This window comes from Mandrillus leucophaeus, unplaced genomic scaffold (assembly GCF_000951045.1).
Source record: "Mandrillus leucophaeus isolate KB7577 unplaced genomic scaffold, Mleu.le_1.0 Scaffold489, whole genome shotgun sequence".
NCBI lineage: Eukaryota > Metazoa > Chordata > Mammalia > Primates > Cercopithecidae > Mandrillus > Mandrillus leucophaeus.
In genome coordinates this window covers 408,229-427,600 of record NW_012105242.1, presented here as the reverse complement: position 1 = coordinate 427,600, position 19,372 = coordinate 408,229, and positions in this window count along the sequence as shown.

Sequence of the window (19,372 nt, the reverse complement as noted above, 5' to 3'; positions counted from 1 at the left end):
TTTTTTTTTTTTTGAGATGGAGTTTCACTCTTGTTGCCCAGGTTAGTGTGCAATGGTGCGAACTGAGCTCACTGCAACTTCTGCTTCCCAGGTTCAAGCAATTCTCCTGCCTCAGCCTCCCAAGTAGCTGGGATTATAGGCATGTGCCACCACGCTCAGCTAATTTCTTCTGTTTTTAGTAGAGCCGGGGTTTTGCCATGTTGGCCAGGCTGGTTTCGAACTCCTGACCTCAGGTGATCCACCCGCCTTGGCCTCCCAAAAGTGCTGGGATTACAGGCGTGACCCACTGGACCTGGCCTATGATACAACTTTATCCATTCTTTAGCTTTCAGCTTATGTGTCATTATATTTAAAGTAAGTTTCTTGTATGCACAGTACTTGGCTTGTATTGCACTCTCTCTCTTAATCGGTACAATTAGACCATTGACATTTGAAGTTATTATGGATATATTAGAGCTAAGAACTGAGATTTTATTATTTCTTTTCTCTTTTTACCCTCTGTTTCTTATTCCTCTGTTTCTCTTTTCTTGCCTTCCTGTTGGTTTCTGAATGATTTTTAGAATTCCATTTTGATTTATTTATGTATTAGAGTATATTGCTTTGTATATTTTGCTCAGTGGTTGCCTATGTACCTACACAGTTTATTGTAAATACTGCTATCACTGTTTCAATACTTAGCTTGAAGCATCCAGGCCTTACTGCTACTTAGGACCCTTTCCCCTTCCCATTTTTACAATATAATTGTCTTAAGTGTTGCTTTCACACATCGAGAATCACATCACATGATGTTATTATTTTTGTTTCAACTATCACATATAATAAGAAATTATTATTATATCACATATAATAAGAAACTCATGAGGTGAAAACTAGTAAAATTGTTTATATTTACCCTATTTTAATCCATTCCCAATATTCTTGTTTTCTTTATGGAATTTCAAGTATTCTGCTCTGGGTTTGTTTTTGCCTATCTAGTTACATTTGAGGTGAGTTTCTTGTAGACAACATATAATTGGGTCATGTTTTAAATTCACTCTGCCAATCTTTTGTTTTAATTAGATCATTGATATGGTTTGGATCTGTGTCCCCATCCAAATCTCACCTTGTATTGTAATCCCCAGTGTTGGAGGTGGGGCCTGGTGGGAGGTGATTGGATCATGGGGATGGAGTTCTCATGAATGGTTCAGCACCGGCCACCTTGGTACTGTAGAGTGAGCAAGTTCTCATGAGATCTGGTTGTTTAAAAGCATGTAGCAAATCTCTGCCCCGCTTCCTCCTGCTCCAGCCATGTGAAGATGCTTTCTCTGGCTTCGCATTCTGCCGTGAGTGAAAGCTCCCTGAGGCCTCCCCACCCATGCTTCCTGTACAGCCTGCAGAATTGTAGGCCAATTAAACTTCTTTTTTAAAAAATTACCCTGTCTCAGGTATTTCTTTATATCAAAGTGAGAACAGACTAATACAACTATCAACATTTAATGCCGTGACTATGCTAGGGCTTAAGTCTGCCATTTTATTTTTTGTTTGCTCCTTCTGGTTTTACTTTTTCTGTTTTCTTTTCCTTTCTTTGTGGTCTTCCTGTGAGTTATCTGAATATTTTTTAGAGTTCTGGTTTGATATATCTATGGTATTTTTAAGTGTATCTCCCGGGTAGCTGTTTTAGTGGTTATTCTAGGTATACATGTAAATTAGTCTGCTGATGTCATCATTTCATCAGTTTGAGTCAAATGTAGAGCACTTATCTCCATAATTATGGTTCTTCTTGTATCTGCATAATCCTCATACCAGGGTCTCTCAAACTTGTACCTACTGCCATTTTGGGTCAGATCTTTCTTTGTTGTGGATGGCTCGCATCTAGTGGATATAGGTCATGGATGTAGGTAAACATCCTGCAATACACAGGCCAGCCCCCTACACAACTATGGACTTTGAACAGATAAAGGGGCAGGGGAAAACCTGGCTTGGTGGTCAAGATCCTGGGCTGAGCAGTCAGACGAAAACTTGGGGCCTGATTCTGCTATGTTCTAACTGGATCATGCTGGAAAACTGGCTGGGTTTGCCTAAGCTGCAGTTGCCGCAAGTGTAAAATTGAAATAATAAGAGGATCCAATGAGATACTATGAGATTAGTGCTTAATACAGGAAACGGCGTAATAAGATAATGACAGCAATAGCCAGTAATGGTAATAAAATAATAACAACAATAATAATCATGCTTATTATATACCAGGTACTATTTTAGGCACTACCTCATATTATCTCATTTAATTGTTACAATGGCTCAGTGAGGTAGGTGCCACTATTGTCCTTGTTATGTAGATGAGGATTGTGAGGCATAGAGGGGTTAAGTAGTTTTCCCAGAACCCCAGGTACTAGAAACTGATGGGAACACTTACCAGCCCTAGGACTGGAGGGGCTGGGAGCAAGGGAATTACTAGAACTTGTGAGAACTGCAGCTGTAAGAGAGGATTGCCCATGAGGAGCTGAGGACACAGGAAGAGGAACACTGCTGTCTTCATCCGTTTTCTGTTGCTTATGTTAAAAGAAGAAAACAAACTCAGTACGATATTTAAAAAGGTTTATTCTGAGTCCATATAAGTGACCATGGCCTGGAGAACAGTCTCAACAGGTCCTGAGAAAGTGTGTCCAAGGCAGTCAGGTGACAGTTTGATTTTATACACTTTAGGGAGACAGAAGTTACAGACAAAGACATAAATCAATACATGTAAGGTATACATTGGCCTGGAAAGGTAGGGATATCTTGAAGGGGAGGGGGAACGTACAGGTCACAGGTGGATTCAAAGATTTTCTGATTGGCAATTAGTTAAAAAGTTAGGTTTTGTCTAAACACTTAAAGTCAGTGGAAAGTAATGCTTGAGTTAAGATAGGAGGAGGGGCCGGGTGCGGTGGCTTGTGTATGTAATCCCAGCACTTTGGGAGGCCGAGGCAGGAAGATTGCTTGAGGTCAGGAGTTCGAGACCAGCCTGACCAACATGGTGAAACCCTGTATCTACTAATATTACAAAAATTAGCTGGGCATGGTGATGGGCACCTGTAATCCCAGATACTTGAGTGGCTGAGGCAGGAAAAGTGCTTGAACTGGAAAGTGGAGGTTGCACTGAGCCAAGATCGGGCCACTGCACTCCAGTCCAGGCGACAGAGTGAGACATCTCAAAAAAAGAAAAAAAAGAAAAAGAAGATAAGAGGGGGTTGCGGAAGCCAAAGTTCTTGTTATGTAGATGAAGCCTACAGGTAATGGGCTTCAGAGAGAATAGATGGTAAGTATCTCTTTTTGGACCTTAAAATGTGTCAGACTCTTAGTTAATCTCCCCTAGATCCTTGAAAAGCCTGGCTATATTACTGGAGGTTCTCTGCACATACAAATCTCCCCCACAAAAGACAGCCCTGCAAGGCCATCTCAAAATATATCAATGAAATATATTTTGAGGTAAAATATTTTTATTTCCTTCAGAGTCTGCTATCTGTCATGTGATGCTATACTAGAGTCAGGCTTTGAATTTGGTCCTTTTTTCACTAAGAGTCTGTTTTGTCAGTTTTATGATTTCTATTTTAATGTTAATGCTGGTCAGTTGTGCCTAAACTCCAAAAGGCAGAGGGTATAATGGGGTATGTCAACTTCTTTTTCCATCATGGGCAGAAATTCAGGTTTTCAGGTTTCTCCAGGGTCCCCTTGGCCCAGAGTGGGTCTATTCAGTTGGTTGGAGAAGCTTTGGATTTTATTTTTGCTTTCCACTTACAACAGGATACCTGAAACTGGGTAATTTATAAAGAAAAAGAATTTCCTTCTTATAACTATGGCAACAGCGAGTCCAAGGTCAAGGTGCTGTGTCTGGTGAGGGCCTTCTTGCTGGTGGGGACTCTGCATAGTCCCGAGGTGTGCAGGGCATCACTTGGGGGTTGGGGAACTGAGCAAACTAATGTGCTACCTCTGATCTCTTTACCTCTCCTTATAAAACCATCCGTCACACCCACATGATCAATGAATGGATTAATCCATTCACAAGGGCAGAGCCTCCATGACCCAATCACCTCTTAGAGACCCCACCTGTCAATACTGCCACACTGGAGATTAAATTTCAATGTGAGTTTTTGGTGGGGCAAATATTCAAACCATAGCAACAGCCACAGCTGCATCAGGACCCAGCAAGGAGGGTGGGAGTCTACTGCCCCTCTTTGTTCTTATTGGCCAAACACAGCAGAAGGCAGAGGCCTGGGGAGACTGGGTGACTGGCTGTGGACATAGGTGTCTCTTAACACTAGAGCAGAGCCAAGAAGAAGGAAAAGATTTGGAGGTGGGAGAAACAGAACATCATACCCCAGGGCCATTGTCACAGTCTTCCAAATAGCACTCCTGCTGCTAGAGCTTCTGGCACAGAAAACCCAGAGTGGTCAACTACTCCTTGGTGACCCATGGAGGTGGCTGGGGAAGGGTGTCAGTGATAGAGGCCTCTGAGCTGTGTAAACCTGGGTTATGGCACAGCCCTGCCGAGCCGAGCCTCCCTCACTGCAGAACTCAAAGGACCTTAACAGAATCTCCATTCCTTTAATTATCTAAATATTTAGTTGGTGCCTACACTGTGCCAAGTGCTGTACAAGGTGCTGGGGACAGAGCTGTGCACAACCCAGACCCAGTCTCTGCCCTGGTGGAGTTGACCCTCCAGTGGGGGTGACAGGTACTAAATAATTGTAGGCTGTAGTAAGGACTGCGATAGAAATGAAACAGGCTATAAAATACAGAGAGTGCCTGGGTTAGGGGCGTCATCTTAGGTAGAGCAGTCAGGGCAGGCTTCTCTGAGAAGGTGACATTTGTGCTAAGACTAGGTAGAGGAGAAGGAGCTCATCATACAAAATCCGGGGAAAAACTCTTCCTAGGATAAGGAAGAAAAAGTGCACAGACCCTGGTGCAGTGATATTGACATACATTATATTAAGAAATGTATTTAGTCTTCCTCCAGGTTCCTGGCACAGAGGTCTTAAACCCTTAGAATTTCCTAAGTGATAGAGGTGAGAGGAGCATCTTTTGTTTTTCATTACAAGCTCCTTTCAACCATACCTGGCTTTTATGCTAATGAGGTTACCCTTGGAGAATAGGAATTGGTTACCAGAGGATCCAACCAGGTGATTTCCATCCCCCCCAACCTCTAGGGTCCAAGAAAGGGACTGGAAATTGACTAATCACTGAAGGCCAATGACTTAATCAATTATGGCTACATAATGAAGCCTCCATAAAAACCCTAATCAATGGGGTTCCAAGAGCTTCCTGGTTGGTGACAACATCCGGGTGCTAGAAGGATGGCACCTGGGAGAGGACAAGGAAGCTCTGAGCCTCTCTCCACACTTGCCCTGGGGTCTCTCCATCTGTTTCTTCGTCTGTATCCTTCGTGATTCCCTTCATAATAAACCGGTGTTGTGAGCTGTCCTAGCAAATTACTGAAAGGAGGGAGTCATGGAAACCCCTGACTTAGAGCCCGCTGGTCAGAAGCGTGGATCACAATCCAGGACTTGTGGCTGGTGTCTGAAGTAGGGGAAAGTCTGGTGGGACTGAGCCCTTACCCTGTGGGTCTGCACTCACTCTAGGTAGTTAGTGTCAGAATTAAATTGTAGGATGCCCAGTTGGTGACCAGGGAGCTGAAGAATTGCTGAATGCCCGGGGAAAACCCATACATGTTGTATCAGAAGTATTGTGAGTATACAGGAAAAATACAGGAAAACACTTTCATCCTTCTGGGCAGGATAAAGTTTGAGTCGTCCCAGCAACAGAAAGAAGCTGGTGGTACTGGAGGAGAATTGAGAGGTAGGGGAGGGGTGGGCAGGGACCAGGTATCACTTCCCCGGGTGGCTCTGGTGGGGAGTTTGCATTTTATTCTGAGAGCCATGAGAAGCCGGAGGAGGTGTGACCAGGTGAGTACCGAACTGGACCTAAGGCAAAGTGAGTGCCTGGCACTTACACAATCTGGGAGCACGGTCCCCTTCACTTTGGGCCCCCCCGCTCTTCACTGATCTCCCCCAGTGCCAGCCCTGCTGAGTGCTGTGATGTGATTTGCCACTTTAGGAAGAGGCCTCCAGCTGTCGGGGGAGAATGGAGGGTGGGGGCAAGGGGAGATGGGGACACCCCTCAGGCTGCTGTTACAGTTCCCAGGAGAGATGCCACAGTCAGTCCATCCCCCCTGAGGAACCTGGAGTCCTCTCTGAGTCCCTGAAGCATGACTTTGGGGTGGTGTCCGGGTTCCCCCACAGATGGCAGCAACAAACAGATCCTTTCAAGGCCACAGCGACAGTGGTGCAGCCAAGGCAGTGCTTGCTCACAATGCCTCTCTCTCTTGTTTAAAATAAATGGGACCAAAAGTCTCTATCTGGGCAGGACCTGAAGGCTCACTTCCCCCCAAAAATAGAAAAATTACCATAGCAAGCAAAGAGCAGAGGGAGGTTCGTTATTTCCGCCTCCCTCACCCACCCTTTCTTATGGATCAGGCGTCACAGTGGAATGTTCTCTCTTTTTTATCATTTTGTTTATTTTGCCGTTTAAAACTAACATGAATAATTTTCGTTGTTCATGTGTTCAATGATCCATTGACAAGAGGTTTTCTCACACTCCCCTATTGGACTGAGTTCTTATAACAGCCCCATTTCCCCATTTTACAGTAGAAGAAACAGAGGTTCCTCACTGGCTGGTTCATGGGGAAACTGAGCTAGTGAGTGGAGGATCTTGGGCTGAAACAGCTCAAAGCAGCAGCCCCCAGTGCTGGTTTAAACCCCTCACTGAGGCTGGATGTGGTGGCTCATGCCTGTAACCCCAGTGCTTTGAGAAGCTGAGGAGGACAGATCACTTGAGGCCAAGAGTTTGAGACCAGCCTGGCAAACATGGTAAAATCCTGTTTCTACAAAAAATACAAAAATTAGCCTGGCAGCCATGGTGGCATGCGCCTGTAATTCCAGATGCTTGGGAGGCTGAGGTGGGAGGGTGGCTTGAACCTGGGAGGTGGAGGTTGTAGTGAGCCGAGATTGTGCCACTGCACTCCAGCCTGGGCAACAGAGCCAGACTCTGTCTATAAATAAATAAATAAATAAATAAATAAATAAATAAACCCCTCATTGAGTCCCGCACTGCTTGAGAGCTGGAACTTCATGTCACCCACCGCTGCAGCCCGGTGTGCTGGCAGACAGGAGAAGACCGAAAACGTTCACTCCCTCAGATTGGGCTGCTGCTGGCCCTTTCCCTGGGGACAGTTTGTTGAATTGGGAGGATTGTTCACAGACAGGCTGTTATCTGACTCGGGTCCTGGGCTGCCACCAACACACCCAGCTGGGCCCAGGGGAGAAATTCTATCTGCAGAAGTGGTCTCAAAGGACTTTCCTGTCGGTCTATTGACCGAGCAAATTGCAAATATTTTTCTTTTGACTTTAACACAGGTAAGTTTTTACTCTGCTATAGCTTCTGCTGTTCAAAGAAACTCTCATTGTTCCTGCCAGGAGACATTATACAAATCAGTATCTGCGAGCTGGCATCGGGTCTGCCTTTGTGTAAATATCCACTCGATTCTTTTCCTTCAGATCTGTGAATTCAGAGGCAAGAGGAAAAAAAAAAATAAAAGCATGAAGCAGAAATCCTGCATCCTGAAAGAAGCAACAGATCACCAAACACACTCCCTCTCTCCCAGCCGTCTTCTTTGCTTGGCTTTGCTTCTTTGCTTTGTCTCCTCCACAACTGTTTTCTGTCTGCTAAATGGAATTTAGATGCTCCTGTTACACCACTGCCTAAAAGGCAGATTCTAGAGGGACCGACTTTGCATGTGCAAAGGCCCTGCGGCAAGCGTGGCTGGAGCACAGTGAGCCTGGGGAAGAGCAGCAGGACCTGAGACTAGAGAACAAGGTGGGATACGGATCCTAGAGGCTCTCGAGAGCTCTGGTAAGAAATGCCAGCCATTGATCAGGTGAGGGCTGGGCCTAAGCCTCTGTCCACTGTCAAAGGACAACAGAGTTTGGAACATGGTTGCTAGCAGCAAATATAAAGATACTCCAGGCAAGACTTTGCAGTCGACTCTTAAATTGGTGATGATCCGATTGCGAATCTGTAGCCTTTTGGAATTCATTATTAGAAACGCGAAACATTCTTTTAGTTGCCAAGAATAGATAATTTGAATGAAAGCAAGTTGCTCCTCGTGTAACAGTGTGCATTAGGGATTATGCCTGTAGATGTTTTTCAGGCAGTTTTCAAAAAGAATTTGCAGCCAGGAAGCAATCAGAGCCCAGGGCTCGTGCTGACAATTTGACACATGGGAATATGGTGGCATTTAGAATGGGTCGCATGGGCCACTGATGGGCATTTCCAGATTGTGGATACTGTTCAGGGAGTCTTGTTTCCAGGCAGAACTTTGCAAGGTGGACTTGAGCTTAGAGAAGTCGGGAAGGGCTATGTTATATGGGGCCTCATAGGCTGTGGTGAGGATTTGGGTTTTATTCTAGGGATGTGGGTCAGGTGGCTTTAAGCAGAGGAGAAGCATGGTCTGACTTAGGTCCCAGTAAGACCCTCTGGTTTCATGTGACAGGCAGTCAGCGGCAAGGGCAGAAGCTGAGACCGCAGAGAAAACCACTGGGATAATCAGGTGAGAGATGATGAAGGGGCTTGGGTTGATCTGGGGCCACTGCACCTTCCAGGGAGAATGGGGACTGAGGTCAAGGGGAAAAGGAAGGGGAAGGCTTCTAGGCTTTTCACCTGAACCACCAGGTTGGTGATTGAACCCCAGAACTTCTCACTTGGGATCAATAAATGCTTACTGTAGAATCCTTGGTTGAAGTCAGCTAAATATTAGGCTTGGATTATAATTTTGTATTGATGAATCTTGATGAAAACCAATAGAATACGCTGGCATCAGAAAGGAAGCTACAGGTGACCTGCAGACACAGGGGAGAGCAGAGCTAGGAAGGTCATAGAAAGTGGAGACTCTGCGAAGGTGTGTTTATGATGTACAACACGTAGATGTGTAGGTGAATTTATGTGTGTATATTGTATGCATCTATTGTTGGAAGAAACAAGATTTGAACTCAGTGCCCAGGTCTAACCACTGTGCTATCTAGCCAGGCTCTGGGAGAAGACACTGAATTGTTCCAGTTTGAAAGCTGTTTTTTCACTGTTATAAATAATGTTGCTAGATGTCTTTCTACGTGCAACTGTGCACCCTGAGTGAGTGTTTCTGCCGATGGACGCCAGGGAGTGGATGCAGTGGTCTGAGAGCCCCTGGCATCTGTGGCCTCTGTCAGCTTCCAACCCTGGTGACTCTCCCTACTAGATCAGCACTCGGGAGCCTTAGTTATTTGCAGAAAGCAAGACACACACACACACGTACACGTGCACACACACGCACATGCGCGCACGCGCACACACTCACACACGCACACGCACATACACGCACGGACACACATGCGCGCACACTCACGCACGTGCACACACGCACACGCACACGTGCACATGCACATGCACACACGCACGCGCACACACACGTGCACACACACGCGCACATGCACATGCACGCACACACACAGTGCATGTGTTCTTTCTGCAAAGAACTAGACCTTCCTCTCCAACTAAGAAACTGGCCTTTGAAGGTGACCAAGCTCCTTCCAAGAGATGGTGGACGAGAAGGGGGATGGGCCTTCTGCATGTCTGTGGTTCAACCCAGGTCAATGATGCTTGTCCACAAAAAAGTTAAGTCATTTTCTTGCAGCCAATTACAGCCGACATGCAGCAGTGGGGGTCAGGGAAAAACTTAGCATCTGCTATTTTCTGCTTATCCATGCAACAGTTCTGACAGTTCTCCGTGCTGGAGATTTCTTGTCCAAGATAATCTCAGGGTTCCTCCCTGTCCTAGAGAGAGTGAACAGGTGTCCACCCTGTCAATCTAAATTACAGCGAGACGTTCTCTGAAAGGAAAAGATACGTATTCAGGAATCAAGCCTTGCAATGGGAATATGGATGCCATTGTAAACGATGTGTGAACTCACGGAGGTAAAAGCAGACAGAGGTTTTTAGAGGGAAAAATGAGAAAGATTAAAGAATTGTTTTGAAATAATTATCCTTGACTGCAAAGACCAGTAACAAGGGTGGTGTCAGTCCAAGGCTGGACAGGCAGTTGCTGGGCAGATGTCCTTGCAGAAGTATTTTTTGTGTAAGGCTGCGGTGACCTTTTTGCAAGGTTGTGGCTTTCACAGTCTTTTATAATGGTTTTGTTATCAGGCATACAAGCCTGAGAACCCTCTCTTCATGGCCTTCCCCAGCTCTACACGGCCTTCCCCAGCTCTACACGGCCTTCCCCAGCTCTTCATGGCCTTCCCAGCTCTCCATGGCCTTCCCCAGCTCTGCATGGCCTTCCCCAGCTCTACATGGCCTTCCCCAGCTCTTTACGGCCTTCCCCAGCTCTACATTACCTTCCCCAACTCTACTTGTCCAGGTTTTTAATTTTTAATGGAGTCACACCAGTGACTCCATTTTGATTCTGACAACTTTCACAGTCCTAACTTGCATCTGGTTGGGAGGACTGGGGCTGGACACAGCAAGGTGAGAAGCTCATTCTGTTTCCAAATCATGAGGTACAGGTGGAGAGTGGTACCTTGTATAGATTCTCCCTTTCTCTATGGGGAGAGAAACGCAGTGACATCCGGACCTTGTTTGAACTGTGTCCTTTGGCCAGAAAGTCTACGGCAGGAATGGATTTTTTAGAAATACACTATGAACAGGTGTGACTGGCTTAATTCAACCCAAACAAACCTTTGGTGAGTCTCTTTGGAGGCCAGGATTCGGCCAGGCTCTGGGGCACCCAGATGACAATTCATGGTCCTTGCCTTGAGAAGCAACCGCTGTAGCTCAGGGGTTCCCGACATCAGCTGTGCACATACAGTTGCACCATTTTTGCAACAACGCAGTGCCATCTGTAGAATTGCCTGAGGTTTCTCTGAACTGGACTTCGTATTTTTATGGTTGAGTAATTTTGGACTGTGAATAGGAAAGCAATATTCACTGATGTAAGTAAGAGGCCATTGTAAACCCAAGCACAGTGCAGTTATTAAGCTTCAGCACATTGCTGCCTTCACGGTGGTTTGTAAGTGTCTATTTCTGAGTGTGATTAGGAGAGAGGCGTTCAAGGCAATGAGCCCCTGAGACTTTCTCCCTGAGTGTTAAGGATGGAGGCTGGAAAAGGGAAAAACATTGCTAAGTGTGAGTCCCAGGCATTTAATACTGGGGCCATGCTCATGACATTTAAGGAGTGCTATGTGGCAGTCAGTGGCTCTTGTGTCTGAGGCTTAAGGATACAGTCAATCCCCAAACCCCAGAACGTCAGGGGTGGAGTCGCCACTGCTCACTGTCCTGAGGGTCCACACCAGGTAGAAATCAGGTGATTTTTAGAGAATATCCCAGAATGTTGCATTTCAAGTGTGCTGCCACCAAACTAGATTAAAAGCAAAAAAAGAATATTTGCCATTCAGAATTTTGTTGAATGAGAACATCTCCATCTATTATATTGAAGGCCACACACTGACTTCGTGATCCGGGCCTGATCAATCACTGCTCCCCATACACACATGCCTCTGAGCTTCTGAGTGTGTGTAGCAAGGGGTGGGAGATGAGAACAGAGGAGAAACAAAGGCTGATCACGAAGGCCCAGGAGGCCTTGCAAGAGGGCTTGGATTTAATTCTAAGAACAATGGAAGGCCATTGATGCATTCTAAGCAAGTGAAGGAAATCTCCTTCATGTTCTTAAAGGCCTACCCCAGCTGTGGGTGAAGAGGGCGGCCCAGGGACAAGAGCAGAAGCAGGGAGAACAGGTGGTGGTTGCAGCGGTCCAGGTGGGAGATGCTGGTGGCACGGAGCAGGACGGGGCGCTGCAGACGGAGAGAGGTGAGTGGATTCCGGTGCTGCTTGGAAGGTCAGCAGGGTTTGCTGACAGATCTCAGGTGGGCGGGTGAGGGAAGAGGAATCGGGGATGACTCCTAGATTTTGGCTGAGCTGTTGGGCAGATGGTGGTGCCATTTACAGAGATGAGAAGGCAGGGGCAGGAGGAAGAGATTGGGAGAGGTGGAGAAGGGTGGACATTAAGCTGCCTTGCAGACGTTGCCCCCCTAGGCCAGTGGCTGGTTTACTGGCTCTATGTGGCCAACTCCCCAAATTTGGAAACACACCTTATACACCTTGTTGAACAGAAAACCTGCTGCCAAGGACAAAGTGTTATTGAATCACACATAAAATTGTTGGGAAAGGACAATTTCTGGGTGGAGCTTCTCAGAGAGGAGATGAGCAATGACTGCAGAGTCCCATTGATTATATCTGTGTCCTTTGTGTCCTGCCCTTTCCCTGGGGCCCGCTGCCATCTCCCTTCCAGTGACGATGACCATATCAGAATTTTCTCCCAGAAGCTTCTACAACTAGAGCCAGCAGAAGGTGGAGAAGAAAAAATTCACAGTATGATTTTTCAGTCCAGTGTTCATTAATGAAATTCAATTCCGCCTCTTTGACATCTGCTTAACTGATTTTGAGTTTAGGAACCAATTTTGAGCCTTGACTTTTTGTAGCTAAAACCAGCAATGACATTTGACTTGATTTGGTAATAACTGAGAGTCAGGAATTGTTCGCCTTGGCACTGTCAGGAGGAAGCCTCATCTGAGAAGTGGGTCATGGGAATCCAGTGTCCTCATTCTGGATTGAGTTACAGGCACGGCAAGAGTTGCCACCACATCAGTGAGCATGTTACCGCGTGGAAAACAATGGATTTGCCCTGCCCAGATGTAGTTTCCGATTGCTGTTGTTTGTCCTCCAGCCTTTTCTCAAAACCCCTGCTTGAGGACAGTGCTGTTCTGGGGCGGGTGGTCAGGCCTGATGGGGCCCAGTTTGCTGTGGCTGGTAAGCAAGTGTGGCCATGAGCACTGTGGACAGCTCAGAAGCCGATCTCATGGACCGTGGATGTTCCAGGGTCACCTGAGGCTGGGCAAGGGCTGCTAAGTGAATTCTAGCCTGGCAGGCGGATACCAGGGCAGGAGGATGGTGCAGGACACAGGTGCTTTCCTGCTTTCCCACAGGTGCTCACTGCCCCTCACCCCTGCCTTTCCACTTCACAGTCTATCCCCAGCCTCTACCTGAAACCACCTCTCACCACACCAAACCTGCAGCCCCTCTTCTCCTGTGAACACCTACAGGCTTGTTTTGGAACTTGTCTCTGTGCCACACTCGAAAGTTCTATTTGCAGGTTTATCTGATCTCTTGAGCTAGAGCCAGAGGTTGCAAACTCAGCATCTACAGGGACTGGGAGGGGGTTAATGTCAATTAGAGAATTGGGCATGGAGGGGATTATGGTGGGCAGGTGTTTAGAAAGGTGCCCAGTCTAGAAAGCAGCCCTCACGACACACTCCCCATGTGGAAAGGGAAACAGTATAAGCAGGTCTTCCAACTCTTCGAGCATAGTCAAAAGTAAAACCTCTCAATTGGAAAAGAAGTTGGGGTCAGGCATGGTGACTCACAGCAGCATTTTTGGAGGCTGAAGCTGGTGGATCACCTGAAGGCAGGAGTTCGAGACCAGTCTGGATGGCGAAACCCCATCTGTACTAAAAATACAAAAATTAGCCTGGCGTGGTGGCACGTGCCTTTAATTCCAGGTACTCAGGAGGCTGAGGTAGGAGAATTGCCTGAACATGGGAGGCGGAGGTTGCAGCGAGCTGAGATTACACCACTGCATGCCAGCCTGGGCATCTGAGTGAGACTCTGTCTCAAAAATAAATAAATAAATAAAATAAAAAAGAAGTTGGTAGCTAATTAAAGAAAAACATCATTAACATCTTGGGGGAGGGACCAAACACCAACTCATCTGTGGAAAGGATTCCGATGGCAGACTGTGTGATACTGTTGCACTACTTGTGTGAACTACAAGCTTTACGTGTATTTTCTGAATTGGTATTGAAGGAGTTAAGAATATGCTGCCTTGAAATATGCTACTCTAGCATGTTGGCTATTTTGAATTACAGGCGCTTGCAACGCAGCGGGTACAAGAAGATCGTCCTGACCTTCATTCTGTTTTGTAAAAGCAGGAGGTGAAATTCCTATGTGAGAGATGCCCTCCCTATATCCCTAGAAGGAAAGTAACATTCTTATCATCAAGGGCTGAAAGTTGAGATGAGAGAATTCTGTACAGACCCTGTTATAATAGTTTTTTTTTAGTCTCCCACATAATTTAGTTGTTCTTCTATGAATTACTGCTCTTTGTCCAATTTGAAATATAAGTATTTAACTAATTGTATCTTTGGGTCTTCTGTACCATGTAAAACTTGAATTAAATATAATAAATGTGTGTACGTTTCTTCTGTTGATCAGTCTTATGTCAATTTCATTCTCAGGCCCAGCTAAAAACTGGGTGGAGGTAAAATTTTGCCTCTTTCACAATATTTAGAACAACCTCAGAAGGAGTGATGTTGTTATTCTCCCCATATTACAGATGAGGAAACTGAGGCACAGGGTGGTTGAGTCCTTTGCACAGGTCCCACAGAGAGTAGCAAGTCAGGATTTAAGCCTGGACTTCTAATTTGAGAGCCCTTGCCCTGCCCTGACCTCTCCACTGACCTGAGTTTGGTGATTTAGAATATTCAGGAATTATCCTAGAAATGTATAGTTAAATCTTAGACCTAAAGTAACCTATACCATATGCATTTGTAGATGAGAAGTACGTGGCTTATTGAAGACTGTGGAAATGGCCAGTGGTTGGGGGCTGGGGTGTGTGCGTCCTGCCTTATTTTTCGGACTCTTAATCCAGGGCTCTGGCACGCTGCAAGTACAAAGATGAGGGTGGGGCTGGTGGTTCAGTTGTGAGCCTGTTTCTCTCTCTCTCTCTCTGAGAGACTGAGATAGAGATAAAGATGGAGCAATAGCAAACAAGCAAGAAAGAGACAGAGTAAGCAAACAGTTCAACCCTTAGAGGAAACTAAAGAACACGGGTAAGAAAGGAAATGCTTGGAAACGAGCAGGCCTAGAGCTGTGCTTTCTTCTTTCTCGGCCTGCCCCACGCCAGGCTGCCTCTGAGATCCTGCTCCTTAATCCAAGAGAGAGGATAAAACACAGTGGAGGAATCCTAGGCCCAAGGAACCCCCTGCAAAGTTTGAACACATCAAGGAAAAATGTGGCAGATGAATTCTGGGCCAAAGCTGAGAGTGTCTCCTGGGTTTCTGGGCCACCAGTAGAAAACTAGCTTGTGCTGCCTTCATCTCCATTAGCATCCTGGCTGGTTGACCTAACAGTGGCAGACTCACAGGCCTGGAGAGGCTTGGCTCGGAGCCACCCGGGCAGCCCAACCACAAAACTCCTGGTCTCCCCATTCTAAAACATCTAGAACCATGTGGTCCTTTTGGTTTCCCATTTTTGATAAAGACATGAGTACAATACATGCTCCAACTCCCTCTGAACACTACAAGAAGGAATGCAGCAAGTCGAGTGTAATCATAAAGGTGACTTTGACTCAGTCTCAGGGCTGAGAAGGCAGTAGGAAGACATGGGGGCTCTGGTGAAGGGAAGAGCCCAGGCCCCATTTGAAGAGCGTTGCTACTTCTCAGTGGCTGTGGCTTCTCATTTGTCTAAGAGAAGGCAGAAATCTAGCTGTTTAGGCGACATCTCCTAATGTTTAAAGCACCATAGAGACCCAACAAAACACTTCTTTGGATCTGTGAGTCACCTGTCACCTTGTTTTATATTCAGAGTCACTTGTGGTTGCTGCAGAGAGAGGCGAGTCCTTGCCCAGAGCCTCCATGTGAGCATCTCAGACTCTGCCATGTGGAATGTGCTGCTCCTCGGGGGTGAGGCACGGAGGAGGGAGGAAGTCTTTGCTCATCTTGGTTCTTACCCAGATTCACTTATTTCTAGGCTGTTTTCTTTCCCCTGTCTGACTCCTCCCCCAATATTCTTCATTACATGAACAATACAGTTGTTCTTTAAAGATTTAAGTAACACAAAGTGCTTTATTCCCCATCCACCACTAACATAGGCTAGTATCACATTCAGGTTCTTGTGCATCCTCTGAGAACATTTTCCCCTCATTTACTCATAGACACACAGGTATTAGACATATATGCATATTGAGAAAAAGCATAAAGTAAACTGAGTCATTACACCACAACAGGGTGCTCTCTAGAGGGTGGCACCAGAGAGGGCCTCTCGGAGGAGGTGACATCTGCAGAGCCTGGAGTGAGAACGAGCCAGGCAGATATCTGGGGAAGAGCAGCCTTGGCAGAGGGACCCGCAAGTGCGAAGGCCCTGAGACAGGAGGGTTCTCAAGGGGCTGGGGGAGCAGCACAGGGGCCCATGTGCTTGCAGCAGAGGAGTGAAGTGGGGAGTGGCAGGCGCAGAGGTTGAAGAGAGGATGAGGGGTCAGGCCATGGAGGACCTTGCAGACCATGGGGAAGACCTTGGCTTTTATTCTGCATGAGAGGGTGGGTCCCTAGAGGACTCTGAGTGATGGAATCTGATGAGCTGATGTGGGCTGAAAGGCCCACTCTGGCTCTGAATGGAGAACACGGGGTGGTGGCCGAGGGTGAAGCTGGGAGACCAGTTAGGAGACTACAATAGTCCCGGCAAGAGATGGCAATGGTTAGACACAGCCTGAAGTCAAGACCCTGCGTTTACTGACCCCAGCTTCATTCTTCTCACTGTCCCACCCTTCCTGTCTCTATTTCCCAAAGAGTTCCTGAAATCACATGATCTAGTTATTCACCTATAACTAAACCACACACACACACACACACACACACCCAGGACATCATCTCCTTCATTATCCACCCCAAGCGGTGCTCCTGTTCTTCTCAGGAGAAGGGATGCAGGCATTCGGTCAGATGCAGTGTGCATCTGCTCCGTGCTGATGGATGTAGTCCCTTGCACGGGAGTCTCTGGACTGGAAAACTAAGCTTTACCTTTGAATCTTCACAGTATTAGACACTGTCTAAGTCCCAGGAAACACTATTTGTTCTGAACGTTGGACTATGGAATCAGTTAAGCATTTCCCTGGTGTGTTATATGTCACATCAATAGCACATGGTATGCCAGAGTGCGTTATCTATTTCACTGTTTAATCTTTAAAGTTTTAAAGAAACACCATATATAACTAATGCATGAAATCTACAGTTTCACAGACAATATTGTTTGGTCTGAGGCTAAAATTTTAAAAGTGATCCATTTAAAAATAATATTAGTTAAATAATTGTACAGGTGGTGCACTGAGATAACCCAAAACCATGTGTGTGCATGGAAGGTGCCTGGGAAGTGCTGAGTTTCTGGCAGGCAGTGGGGGGCGGTTTGGGCATGGAAATTTAAGTTCATTGGGGTGTTCCCCCACTCTCAGCCCATCCCCCAGCCCATCAGAGTCACCGAGAGAGGTGTTAGGGTGACCTCATCCTTGGCCCAGCTAGGTGGGAAGGTTTGGTCATGGAAAGAAATTGTGTCTGTTTTTTTCCACTTGTCCCCAGGCTAATGTTGGAGAAAACAAGTTTTGGTTGGCTGGCCCGGCTGCATTTGAAATATTAAAAAACAGCTTCTTTTACCTTTCGCAGTGACATCTTCCGGGTTCTTACCTCCCATCAGAGCTCTCTGTCTACATTAGGGCTGGGGCTGTGGGAGGAGATGAGATCATATATTTTTTGTGTTAAAGATGTTGATGTATAAAGCTTGGTAGTCTCAGCGTTTTTAATAAATCAGGTTAATGTTCCAGGGGGAGGCTTACCACTTGCTATTTATGCACAAATGCCTCTATCACTTAAGAAGCTTGTTAAAATGGTAGTTTAAGAGCAGATTAACAAAGCGCTTCACAGCTGGTGTGTTTGGGCAGGGTGAGCACACCTAACAAGGACACACACACGACGGCAAGAACACCCAACAGCTAATTGCCTCCAAAATTAGTAGGATGGAAAAGCAAACGCTTTAAGACCCTGGTTCTGAGCAGATTGAAAATAAGAAACAGTGCTGCAGGCTGTTTGCTTTTTGCCAATGCGGCATTCGGGGCTGCTGACTGCAGGTGAATTATTCACCAGGTGGCGGCTCCCCCTGCATTTCTGAAGGAAGGTCTGACAGGTTGAGTGGAAAGCCAGCATTCGTCCTTTTTACTACTGAGATCATTTTTGAAGAAGGAGTGAGGCCGGGTTCTCATTTCCTCTCCTTTGTCTTTCTTCCTCATTGTAAACCGTGGCCTTGCTATGTCCCGGATTCACGCCTGCAACAAGTACTTCTGAGCATTCACCGTAGGCTGGTATCTTAGTCCCCCTGTGCTGCTAGGACAGCATACCACAGACTGCGTAATTTATGAACAATAGAAATTATTTCTCACAGCTCTGGAGGCTGAGAAGTCCAAGGTCAAGGCACTGGCAGCACTGGTGTCTGCTCAAGGCATCTCTCGCTTCCAAGATGGTGTCTTGTTGCCGTCTGGTTGGCTCAGAGGATAGGAACACTGTGTCCTCAATGAAAGACACGAGAATGCCCCCATCAACCGTGAGCCCTTTTATAAGGGCGCTTATCCCATTCATGACGAGGGAGCCTTCATGACTTAATCACCTCCCAAAAGCCACACTGCTTATACTGCTGCACTGGGGACTAAGTCTCAATGTGAATTTTGGAGGGAACACCACCGTTCAAAGCATAGCACCTGGGCAAGATGGTGAGACCCTGTCTCTACAAAGCATTTAAAAACTAGTCAGATGTGGTGGCTCACACCTGTAGTCCAAGCTACTTGGGAGGCTGAGTGGGGAGGATTACTTGAGCTCTAGAGGAGGATTACTTGAGCTCTAGAGGTTGAGGTTGCAGTGAGCCATGATTGCACTACTGCACTCCAGCCTGGGTGACAGATTGAGATCCTGTCTCAAAAAAAGCAGCTAGACACAGCTCTAGGTATTGGGGAGATCATGGATGAACAAATTGAGGCACTTTTTTCTTTTAGGTTTTGAGGCAAGGCCTCACTCTGTTGCCCAGCTTACAACAAGCTCTTGGTTCAAGCGATCCTCCCACCTCAGCCTCCCAAGTGGCTGAGACGACAGGCACATGCCACCATGCGTAGGTAATCTTTTAACAAGATTTTTGTAGAGATAAGACCTTACTGTGTTGCCCAGGCTGGTCTTGATTTCCTGGCATCAAGCAATCCTCCCACCTCAGCCCCGAAAGTTTTGGGACTACAGGCATGAGCCACCATGTCCAGCCGAGGTTCATTTTTATATATGACTCTTAGTATGCAGTTATGAAAAGGAATGCACTATTGACATACAATTGTATGGATTAATTTTAAAACAGTATGCTGGGCAAAAGAAGCTAGACACAATAGTGCATGCTATAGATTCTTTTTTTTTTTTTTTTTTTT